Below are 11,129 nucleotides of genomic sequence, written 5' to 3' on the forward strand. Positions count from 1 at the left end.
GCGGGTCCCGCTTCTCCCGGCCCCTCCCGCCCGCCCGGCTTCGCCCGCCCGCCGCGGCCCGGCGGCCGCCGCCCGCCCGCCGCCGCCGGCGGCCGCCCGCCGCCGGCCCGGCCGCCGCGGCAGCGCCCGGCCGCCCGCCCCGCCCCGCGCCGCCCCGCCGCCGCGCCCCGCCCGCCTCGCGCCGCCGCCCCGCCCCCGCCCCGCCGGCCGCCGCCCGCCCGCCCCGCCCCCGCCGCCCGCCCGGCCGCCCGCCCGCTTCTCCCGCCCGCCGCCGGCGCGCCCGGCCGCCCGCCCCGGCTTCTCCGCCCGCCGCCCGCGGCCCGCCCCGCCCGCCGCGCCCCGCCCCGCCGGCCCGGCCCCGCGCCCGCCCGCCGCCCCGGCCCCGCCCGCCCGCCCCGGCTTCTCCCGCCAGGCCGGCAGCGCCCCGGCCCCGCCCGCCCGCCCGCCCCGGCCCGGCCCGCCTCCCGCGCGTCGCCCGGGGCCTGAGCTCCGTCCCGCTCAGAGCCGCGTGGTGAGGGGGCGGGGCTGTGAGCTCCACGCCGAGCGGAGGCAGCTGCCCCGCCCCCTCCCCACGCCGCTCGGATCGGGGCGGGGCTCAGGCCCCGTTGGAGCTCCCAGCCCCGCCCCCTCCCCACGCGGCTCGGATCGGGGCGGGGCTCAGGCCCCGTTGGAGCTCCCAGCCCCGCCCCCTCACCATGCGGCTCGGGGCGGGGCTCAGGCCGTTGGAGCTCCCAGCCCCGCCTCCCCACGGCTCGGATCGGGCGGGGCTCAGGCCCCGTTGGAGCTCCCAGCCCCGCCCCCTCCCCACGCGGCTCGGATCGGGGCGGGGCTCAGGCCCCGTTGGAGCTCCCAGCCCCGCCCCCTCACCATGCGGCTCGGGGCGGGGCTCAGGGGCTCGGCCGGAGACTCGGCGCTTGATGCGCTAGGGCTCCCAGAAAGGGGCGGAGGCGGGAGCCTCCGCTCTTCTCTTGGGGGCCCCTGCGGAGCCCGGGGCCCGGGGCCAATTGCTCCCTTTGCCCCCCCCTCTGGGCGGCCCTGATCCGAAGAAGTGAGCTGTAGCTCACGAAAGCTCATGCTCAAATAAATGTGTTAGTCTCTAAGGTGCCACAAGTTCTCCTGTTCTTCTTACAGATACAGACTAACACGGCTGCTACCCTGAAACCTGTTAGTTGGTTATATGCTGCTGTGACACACCCTTTACATAGAAATTGTTAGCTACCTGTTACATTTATATTTCTGTGTTAATTGGTTACCCACCATGTTGTATCCTACTGTATTGTACCCCACTATTGAAACCCCCCTACTGTTCACCAAAAGAAACCCCTCCCCAATTGTCTACCGTAACAAACCCCACACCCCTCACTATTGAATTTTCTCTGTTTTTGCATTTTCTTAATAAAGTTTATTTTGCACCCCACCAGTGCAGTAATTGTCCCCCAAGATCCCCTACCTGCTGGCAGGGACAAGTAGGAGGATGAGTTAAAGTGCTTTTTCCTGAGTGTAAAGCGAGTAAGCAGTACTGCTTTGATGCAGTTGTTGTCTGTTATTGATGATTTTTCTTTCTTCTCTCTGGGGAAGTAGAAGGGAAAGAACACAGGCTGAGTGGTTAGTCTGTATAAACTACATTAAAAAACATTTTTTGGAAGTTGGTGTTTAACTTCTGTTTCTGATGTGTATATTTAGAGAAGGGATGTAGTGATTGTAACTAATTTTTAGTATATGTATTGCTTCTGTATTGTGGGAGGATGTGGGTGTTTTTCAGTGAGTTTTCTAATAGCACGAGAGAAGAAAATGCAGTGTAAAAATACAACAGTTTTTTATGTAAACAGTTGCTTAGTTGAACCTCTAATTGCTTAAACTTCTAAGTCCACCTTTTTATGCAGTGTCCCCCTCTCTTTTGTCCTCCCTCATTCTAGTTTAAACTTATAGACTCATGCATATTAATTCTGCAAGTTCTCTCCACTTTCCACTTTTTCTTCTTTTCTCCACCCTCTCCCCCATTTCGAGTAGCCCCTATTTCTACCCCTAATGCTCTGCCAGTTTGTTGGTATGCAACTTTCTCAGAGCCTCTCTGAGCCCTTAATACAGTGCGTAAGGTGGAAGTGGGGGAGGAGAAAATGGGACCCACAGAACCCCTGGCAGGTAAGGGGACTGGGAGAGCTTGGTTTGGGAAGGAGGGAGGAATGGGGGAGAAGAGGCAAATAGGGGTGCACACAGTCTCTACAGTGGTGGAGAGAATGGGGGCCCTGAAATGAAGCAAGGGTATAAGTGGAGGTACACAGAACCCCTCGTCCTATGGAGATTGGAAGAACCTGGCATGGGGGGAAGGGAGGGTACACAAAGACCCTGGCATGGGGGAATAGAGGGAACACAGAGTCCCTGCCATGGGGAAGTGGGAATGGGGGTGAGAACAGAGCCATTGGTGTGGGAAGAAGTGTGGGGAACTTGGTATGGGGAGAATAAGGGTGCAGAGATTCTCTGGTAAGGGATGAGATTGGGGGAATTTCAGGGAGTCCCTAAAAAGAGTGGGATGGGAGAGGGCACATAGGGAGCTTGCGGGAGGGAATTGAGGGGTGCTGGGAGCCTCGGGGGCGGGCAATAAACTCGACCTGTACAAACTACAAAGTGTGCTCCCCCCACTGCTGTGAAGAACGTGGCCATCTGCTGACAAAAAGGCTGTTTGCAAAGGTCCGATCCATTTTCTTTCGTGACCACTTGTTTTAAAAAACGAGTCATTACGACGTTAATCAGGGTAGCCGGGGATTGGCAGTAGGGAGGGTGTCTTTGCAGGAGAAATGGCTGGCACTTAGCTAGAGACGTGCTTGCCAAAGGGATTGTTGGAGGACGATTTTTACCATGTTTTCTTCCAATCCGGCACCGAATAGGCGGGATTGCTTGAATGCAGCTGCTGTCTGGCGCTGATGCCCGCTGCTTCTTCCCGCTGGACAGTCTCTAAGGAAAAGGATAAATGGACACAAATCAGACATTAGGAATGGCAATATACAAAAACCTGTAGGAGAACACTTCAACTTCCCTGGCCACGCAATAGCAGATCTTAAGGTGACCATCCTACAGCAAAAAAACTTCAGGACCAGACTTCAAAGAGAAACTGCTGAGCTTCAGTTCATCTGCAAATTGGACACCATCAGCTCAGGATTAAACAAAGACTGTGAATGGCTTGCCAACTACAGAACCAGTTTCTCCTCCCTTGGTTTTCACACTTCAACTGCTAGAACAGGGCCTCATCCTCCCTGATTGATCTGACCTCGTTATCTCTAGCTTGCTTCTTGCTTGCTTATATATACCTGCCCCAGGAAATTTCCACCACTTGCATCCGAAGAAGTGGGTATTCACCCACGAAAGCTCATGCTGCAAAACGTCTGTTAGTCTATAAGGTGCCACAGGATTCTTTGCTGCTTTTACAGAACCAGACTAACACGGCTACCCCTCTGATACTAGAGAAGTGTGGTTGAAAGTGTCTGACCTTGCTAACCACGATGAGGAGTTAAAGTGTTCTCTTCTGAGCATGAAGTGAGTGGATAGTGGTGCTTTAATGTATCTGCTATTGATGAGTGTTCTTGCTTTTCTTTTGGGAAGCTGAGGGAAGAGAACACAGACTGAGTGGTTAGTCCTTATAAAACAAGTTTAAAAATAAATGTTTTGGGTTTTTTTTCTGTTATCTGAATTTATTTAAAGTTTTTGTGCAGTTCTGTTTAGGGGCAAGTCTTAGTTTGTTTTGGTAGAATTTAGAAGAAAAGTAAAGGTAGTGTGAAAATGGTATTTTAAAGGTTTCTAATTCAATACTTACTGAAAGATTTTTTTAAATTTCTTTATGCTGCTCTCTCTTTATTTCTTGTAATCTATTTAAGAATTTAGGTAGGGTCCTGTGTCTGCATGTTCTCTTCCTTTTCCACTTGCTCCTCCGCTTCTCTCTTCTTCCCTTCCCATTTTTCAGGAAGCCCCTATTTTTACTTCTCCTGCTCTGGCAGGGGGTATGCAGTTTGCTCTTGGCCCCAAGCCCATCAGACAATCCACACAGGATCTGAGAGTAGCTGTCTCTTGGCCGTATAGTGGGTAGAGGGTTCTAAAGCTGTCTCAGGGTACGTCTACACTATGGGATTATTCCGATTTTACAGAAACCAGTTTTTGGAAACAGATTATATAAAGTCAAGTGAACGTGGCCACACTAAACACATTAATTTGGCAGTGTGCGTCCATGTACCGAGGCTAGTATCAATTTCCGGAGCATTGCACTGTGGGTAGCTATCCCATAATTCCTGCAGTCTCACCCGCCCATTGGAATTCTGGGTTGAGATACCAGTGCATGATGGGGCAAAAACAGTGTCATGGGTAATTCTGAGTAAATGTCGTCAGTCAATCCTCCCTCCATGAAATCAACGGCAGACAATCATTTTGCGCCCTTTTCCCTGGATTGCCCAGGTAGACGCCATAGTACGGCAATCATGGAGCCCGTTCAGCCTTTTTTCACCGTCACTGTATGTCTACTGAATGGTGCTGACAGACATGGTACTGCAGCGCTACACAGCAGCATCCCCTTGCCTTTTGCAAATTAGCAAAGATAGTTGCCAGCCACACTGTACTGTCTGCTGCTTTACAAATTGACAATGACAGTTACAAGTTATACTGTACTATCAGCTGCTGTCATGGGTGCTCTTGGCCAGCCTCAGTGAGATCAGCTGGGGGCGCATGGACAAAAATGGGAATGACTCCCCAGGTCATTCCCTTCTTTAAGTTTTGTCTAATAGAGAGTCAGTCCTGTCTAGACTATCAGGTAAGCCAATTAAAGACCCAGACAGGCAAATGGTGGCTCCAGGTCAGAGCCCCAGACATCCAGCAGAAATGATGAGCTGCATGCCATTCTAGGGGGTGCCCCTGCAACAACCCCACCCATTGCTTCCCTTCTCTCCCACCTCTCCTGGTCTACTGTTATCCCCCATTTGTGTGATGAAGTAATAAAGAATGCATGGATTTGAAACAACACTGACTTTATTGCCTCTGCAAGTAGAGCTCAAAGGGGGGAAGGGAGGGTAGTCTCCAGCTGCTATGATATTCCAGGCAGGACTGAATCTCCATTAGACAAAGCTTAAAGAAGAGAATGACCTGGGAGTCATTCCCGTTTTTGCCCTGGCATCCCTGTCCGACCTCACTGAGGCCAGCCAGGAGCACTCGCGGGACGACAATGACAGATACCAGTCCTACTGTACCGTCTGCCGTCCGGAAGGGAAGGGGATGCTGCTGCACCGCGTCTGCCAGCAGAATCCAGTAGACATACGTTGACATTGAAAAAAGGCGAGAAACAATTTTTTTCCATTTGCTTTCGGGGGGCGGGGGGGCGACATATACCCAGCACCACCCGCGACAATATTTTTGACCCTTCAGGCTTTGGGAACTCAGCCAAGAATTCAAATGGTTTTCAGAGAGTGCGGGAACTGTGGGATAGCTACAGACATCAGTCGCCCCTCCCTCCATGAGCGTCCATTTCATTCTTTGGCTTTCTGGTACGCTTGTCTCAGCTCCTTAAGTTTCAGCACTGTGTTGAGTCCCTGCTGTGGCTTCTGTCTATCATAGCCTTGGAAATTTTTTCAAATGCTTTGGCATTTTGTCTTTTGGAATGGAGTTCTGATAGAACAGATTCATCTCCCCATACAGAGATCAGCTTCAGTATCTCCCCTACGGTCCATGCTGGAGCTCTTTTCTGATTCTGGGACTGCATGGTCACCTGTGCTGATCAGCACTCCATGCTGGGCAAACAGGAAATGAAATTCAAAAGTTCGCGGGGCTTTTCCAGTAAACCTGGCCAGTGCATCTGAGTTCAGATTGCTGTCCAGAGCGGTCACAATGGTGCACTGTGGGATGGCGCCTGGAGGCCAATACCATTGAATTGTGGCCACACTAACCCTAATCCGACATGGCAATACCGATTTCAGTGCTACTCCCCTCGTCGGGGAGGAGTACAGATACCGGTATTAAGAGCCCTTTATATCGATATAAAGGGCTTCGTTGTGTGGATTGGTGCAGGGTTAATGCGATTTAACGCTGCTAAATTCGATATCAACTCGTAGTGTTGACAATGAGGTTAATCATCTAGTGGAACAAGCTCCGCAAGGGACGTGGTTAATTCCCCATCACTGCCCTGTGTAAATCAAGACCGCAGCTCTTGCTGCAAGACACCTGGTGTGTGGGTGTCCCTGTTCCCCCTTCAGAACCTCTGGGACATGGTGCATCCTTCCTCCCAGTTCAAGATCCCCATCATGTGGGTGCTCCCATCCAGGATCTCTGGTGGGTGTCTCTGTCCCCCACCCCATGAACTAGCTCCAGTGTGTGGTTTCCCCTGCCTGCCCCCATCCGGGATCTGTGGGTGTCTCTGTTCCCCTTTTCAAGATCCATGTTGCTTGGGTGCGTCCCTCCCCCCAAGTCAGAATCCCCAGCTTGTGGGTGCTTCCATCCCCCCCTCCAGGCTCTGTGGGGGGTGTCTGTGTAAAAAGAGACCATGTCTCACTGTCTCGTCCAGGCTACGCTGCAGGGGCTATTCACAGGCGTGATCCCACTACTGATCAGCACGGGAGTTTTGACCTGCTCTGTTTCCAACCTGGGCCGGTTCACCCCTCCTTAGGCAACCTGGAGACCCCAAGTTTCCCCAGGATCACCATATTGATGCTGAACTTAGTGTGGACACCTGATGGGCACAGCCCCCTGCAGCCCAGAACTCCTGAGCTCAAGCGACCCGCCGGCCTCAGCCTCCCCAGGCGCTGGGATCACAGGCACCAGCCACGGAGCCCAGCTGCTTTTATTGCTTGGCAGCTGGAGCTTTAAACTCTGCTTGTGAGCTCTGTGCCTTGGCCAGACGGGGACAGCCTGGAACTGGGAAATGATTCTGCTTCCCCCGCCCCCGTCTCATGTCAGGGTGCAGGCTCCTCTCTCCTCTCATGTAAGATCCCAGATGTTTTGGTGCCCCCCATCCCCCGTCCAGGAGCCCAGGTGTCCCGGTAACTCTGCCCCCCCTACAAGATCCTGGGTGTGTGGGTGCCACTCTCCCCCCCAGTAGATCTCTGGTGGGTGGGTCCCCAGGGTGTGAGTGCTCCCATCCCCCGATACAGGCTGGGGGGGGGGTATAACTGGCTCTCCCTGTCCTGCCCAGGCGGTGCTACAGCAGCTGTTCACAGGGGCAGCAACCCCAGTGTCAACCTGCAGCTTTAACCTGCTCCAGGGGTGACCTGCTTCCCCCTCCTGTGGGAGCCTGGGGACCCCAAACTGCCCAGAATCTCCTGATTGATGCCGAGCTCAGCACAGACACCGGCTCAGCATGGCAGGGTGCAGCCCTGAGCCCTGACAATCAGCTTCCCTCCGCCTCCTACTGCACAGTGAGGATCCCACGCGAGAGGCTTCGTGCCCCGCGTGTCCTGCCAGGTCCCTCTCAGCTCCAGCTTTCAACTCTGCTTGTGAGCTCCCCTCTCTGGCCAGACGGGGGCAGCACTAATGGCCTCATTTAAATTTGACCCTTCAGAGTGCAGATTATAACCGAGCGGGCAGATTATAACCCAGGAAGCCAAATTCTTCCCCAAACTGACAGTTGAAGCAGAAGATCCCCTTGGAAAGATCAGGATTTTTGCCTTTAAAAACAAGGAAAATGTGCATTGTTCTCTTCTGTCTACAGCGAGAGATTGAAGAAGCTCAATTGATTTCATTGCCTGGAGGTTAAGAGGCGATTTAATCACTGTTTTAAATACATTTTACAAATTCCCAGAGGGGGGAATATGTGATTTAAAGTGTTCTTTAATTCACCAGACAAACACTGAACAAGATCCCCTTGGCTTGCAGTCGATGTCAGAAAATCCCAACTGGAAATAACCATTTTTTAACCATGAGGCTAATTATCTAGTAGAACAAGCTCCGCAAGGGAGGTGGTAAATTCCCCATCACTTGCCGTTTGTAAATCAAGACCACAGCTCTTGCTGCAAGACACCTGGTGTGTGGGTGTCCCTGTTCCGCGTTTCGGGATCCCTGGTACATGGTGCCTCCCTCCCACCAGTTCAGGGTCCCCACAATGGGTGCTCCCATCCCCCCATCCAGTCTCTGCGGGGGATGGAGGGTGTCTAAAAAGAGACCGTGGTACTGTCTTGCCCAGTCTAAGCTGCAGGGGCTACTCACAGGTGTGATCCCACTACTGATCAGCACGGGAGTTTTGACCTGCTCCGTTTCCGACCTGGGCCGGTTCACCCCTCCTTAGGCAACCTGGGGACCCCAAGCTTCCCCGGGATCACCATATTGATGCCAAACTTAGTGCAGACACCCGATCGGCACAACCCCCCGTGGCTGGGAGCTCTGTGATCCACCCACAGTAGCTGGGAGCTGTGGGGTCCATCCGTGGTGGCATGGGCCTGTGGGAGCCCCTTCTGACACTGGTGGCTGATAGCTGTGGGGCCCCCACCAGCCGACAGCTCCAGTCTTGCTGCCCCAGGGCTGAGGTGGAAAATGTCACTGAGATCTCTGAAAGTCACAGATTCTGTGACCCCCTTTATATAATCTGAGCCTTAATAGTTGTTGACTGTCTCTCTCGATCTAGTGGTCTGCTCTAGCGCAGATGGGACAGGGAAGACAGACGCTCACCCCCCAGCACAGGTTTGGGCAGAAATGGCTCTTGGGCTATTTGCTGAGCATGCAGAGGACTTGTCCAGGCCGGTGGAGCAGCTCAGCCAGATGAGGAGCTAGAAGAAGGAGAGCGGAGCAGCCTGGAGATCCCTCTTTTTCTCCACAGCCACTGCCTGTCAGCAGGATTCCTCCGTCTCCTCAGTGAGACCAAATCTAAGCACCTAGACAGCCGGTCTGTCCGCTGCACCCCAATCCCTCATGCCTGAGCCTCCCTGCCAAAGTCCTGTACCTGGCTCCAGAGAATTGTCTCACATCTCGCTGGGAACTCGACTTCTTGTGCCCAGAGAGTCTCGGCCTCACTCAGTAGAGGACCTGAGAAACACAGTGTCTGCCTGTTCCAAATAAGTGCTTGGAAAAGTTTTGTTCCTGTGGCCTAATGGATAAGGTGTCTGACTTTCTGATCAGGCGATTGAGGGTTCAAGTCCCTTCGTGGTTGTGCTTGTGTGATTTTACCTTTGTGCTGAAAGTCCTGCTCCCTTCAGGGCTGGAACCTTTTCTTGGCCGCTCAGGCCAATGCTCTGGCTTCAGCTAGAGCCCCAGGAGGGAGTTGGGGGTTGGGTGTCACAAAGGCTGGGGCATGAGCCCCAGGTGCTTCCAGTCTCGCCTTTGCCCTTCCTGACTTGCCAAAGAAAATGGGCGTCTGCCCGGGCTAGCGTGTGGAGCAGTTTCCCTCTTCCAAGTGTGCGCCTGTCCCTGTGCTGGAGGGGGGTTGCTACATAGCACCTTGGGAGCCTGGGTGTTTCTCTGCTTCTCGCCAGCTGGGGAAAAGCCTCTTGGGGTAAAATCTCCTGCCCCACGGCCAAAGTGAGCACCTTGAGTGGGAACGGTAAGAGGCCCCACCAGGGGGGTTGGCCCTGCTTTCCTACCATCTTCTGATGTTGGCCACAGAGCATCAGCAACTGGCTGTGGGTGGTTTTCAGTGGGGGTTTGACATGCCAGGGAGCAGGGATCAGGCTGTCCGGGTGTCTCTGTGGCTGTCTACTGGCCACGCATAGGCATGGTTCTCCCCTCCTCTTGCCCTGCCCTTGGTTGCTCTGTGGCTTTTAAGCCTTCCCTTGGAGCTGTCAGCACCAGCCACCTCTGCTCCAGGTGCCCAGAGGAGGAGAGGTGCTGGGCTCCAGCCTGGGACTCTGCCTCCCTCCTGCCTTTCCCTGACTATGAAACCTGGCCCTGACACTCCTTTCTTCAAGCGCCATGTGGGCAAGAGGAAAAGTGTGGTAGAAAGCACAAGGGCCAAACTTGTGGGCATCAGAAATCCCAAACACCCAGTCAAACCATAGCCACTTCTAGACCCCATTCCAACCAGAGACCGGGCTCCAGTGGGTATGAGTCACTCAGCACAAGGTAAACAACTCATTCTTATACAGCTGGAGATAGGAAAGCACTTGGATCTCCAGGGATTTACCACAAGGTCCCACTGAGCTTTGAACTCAGATTTCAGCATGCCAACCATTACACCATGGGACCAGCTTGTGCTAGTTTCTCTGAACTTTGGTGACCCTATCATAGAATACCAGGGTTGAAAGGGACCTCAGGAGGTATCTAGTCCAACGCCCTGCTCAAAGCAGGACCCTGAGACTGACATGCCCCTGGGGCAATGGCCACCAACTGGTAGGGAACAAGTGAGAATTTGTTAATGAGTAAAATTCCTGGTGAAAATTGGCAAAGCTGTGGAGATTTTGAAAAGTTCCAGTGAATTTACACATGAAATATACAAACAGAGAGACAAATAGAGAGAAAGAGAACATCACAGACTGCACAGGCCCACACAGACATAAACAAAACCCAAACCCAACCAGCACACAGAGCCATATACACATAAGGGAAAGCCACACAAAACATAGAACAAATCCACACCAAAAAATACAGCAAAAGCCCACAACAAGAAAGCACAAAAACCACATACCAAAAGAATACTTAGCAAAAAACAATCTGCATGCAAAAGTCATACTCACACACAAAACTATATGGCATCCACAAAAATCACACAGGACCCACATGCACATCAACACGACAAACAAAAAAACCCCCGCAACATACAGAAAGCCCGGCAGGGTTTGAGTCTCACAGTGAAGAGGGTGAGCACACAGGTGGTTTGGGGAGCAAAGACTGAGGGGTATTCTGGGGCAGTGCTCTGGGCTCTGCCTGACCCCTCCTGGTGGAGGGGCCGGTGGAGAGCAGAGCCTGGTAGATCTGTGGAATCTGCCCTGCTCTCTGTAAAGCAAGGGGACCTCGGTGTCTTCTGAGCTGCAATTGTATTTTCTGCAGGGCAAAATGATTGGCAGAAGCCATTTGCTTAAAGGAAACTAGTACTGTAGGTGAGGTTTGAACTCACAACCTCAGCATGACTCCACTCAGCACTGCTCTGTAAGTACTGGGCACTAACCCATTGCACCCTTGGACTCTGCTGTCAAGAGCTTGTCTCTATGTCTCATGGATGGATTAGAGGGGTGGGTGAG

At 53.4% G+C, this 11,129-nt stretch overlaps 1 long non-coding RNA gene and 2 pseudogenes across 1 annotated transcript; 2 read left to right on the forward strand and 1 right to left on the reverse strand.

Moving 5' to 3' along the window:
• The first annotated feature begins 1,470 nt into the window (after positions 1-1,470).
• Positions 1,471-1,602, forward strand: LOC120385257 (annotated as a pseudogene).
• On the reverse strand, positions 1,543-3,511 carry LOC120385109. Its single transcript, XR_005589271.1, has 3 exons — positions 3,485-3,511; positions 2,856-2,952; positions 1,543-1,569 (listed from the first exon to the last, which is right to left on the reverse strand). It is a non-coding gene; the product is annotated as an uncharacterized LOC120385109 (long non-coding RNA).
• On the forward strand, positions 3,423-3,626 carry LOC120385252 (annotated as a pseudogene).
• Positions 3,627-11,129: the final 7,503 nt, after the last annotated feature.

Source organism: Mauremys reevesii, linkage group 17 (assembly GCF_016161935.1).
Source record: "Mauremys reevesii isolate NIE-2019 linkage group 17, ASM1616193v1, whole genome shotgun sequence".
Taxonomy (NCBI): Eukaryota; Metazoa; Chordata; order Testudines; family Geoemydidae; genus Mauremys; species Mauremys reevesii.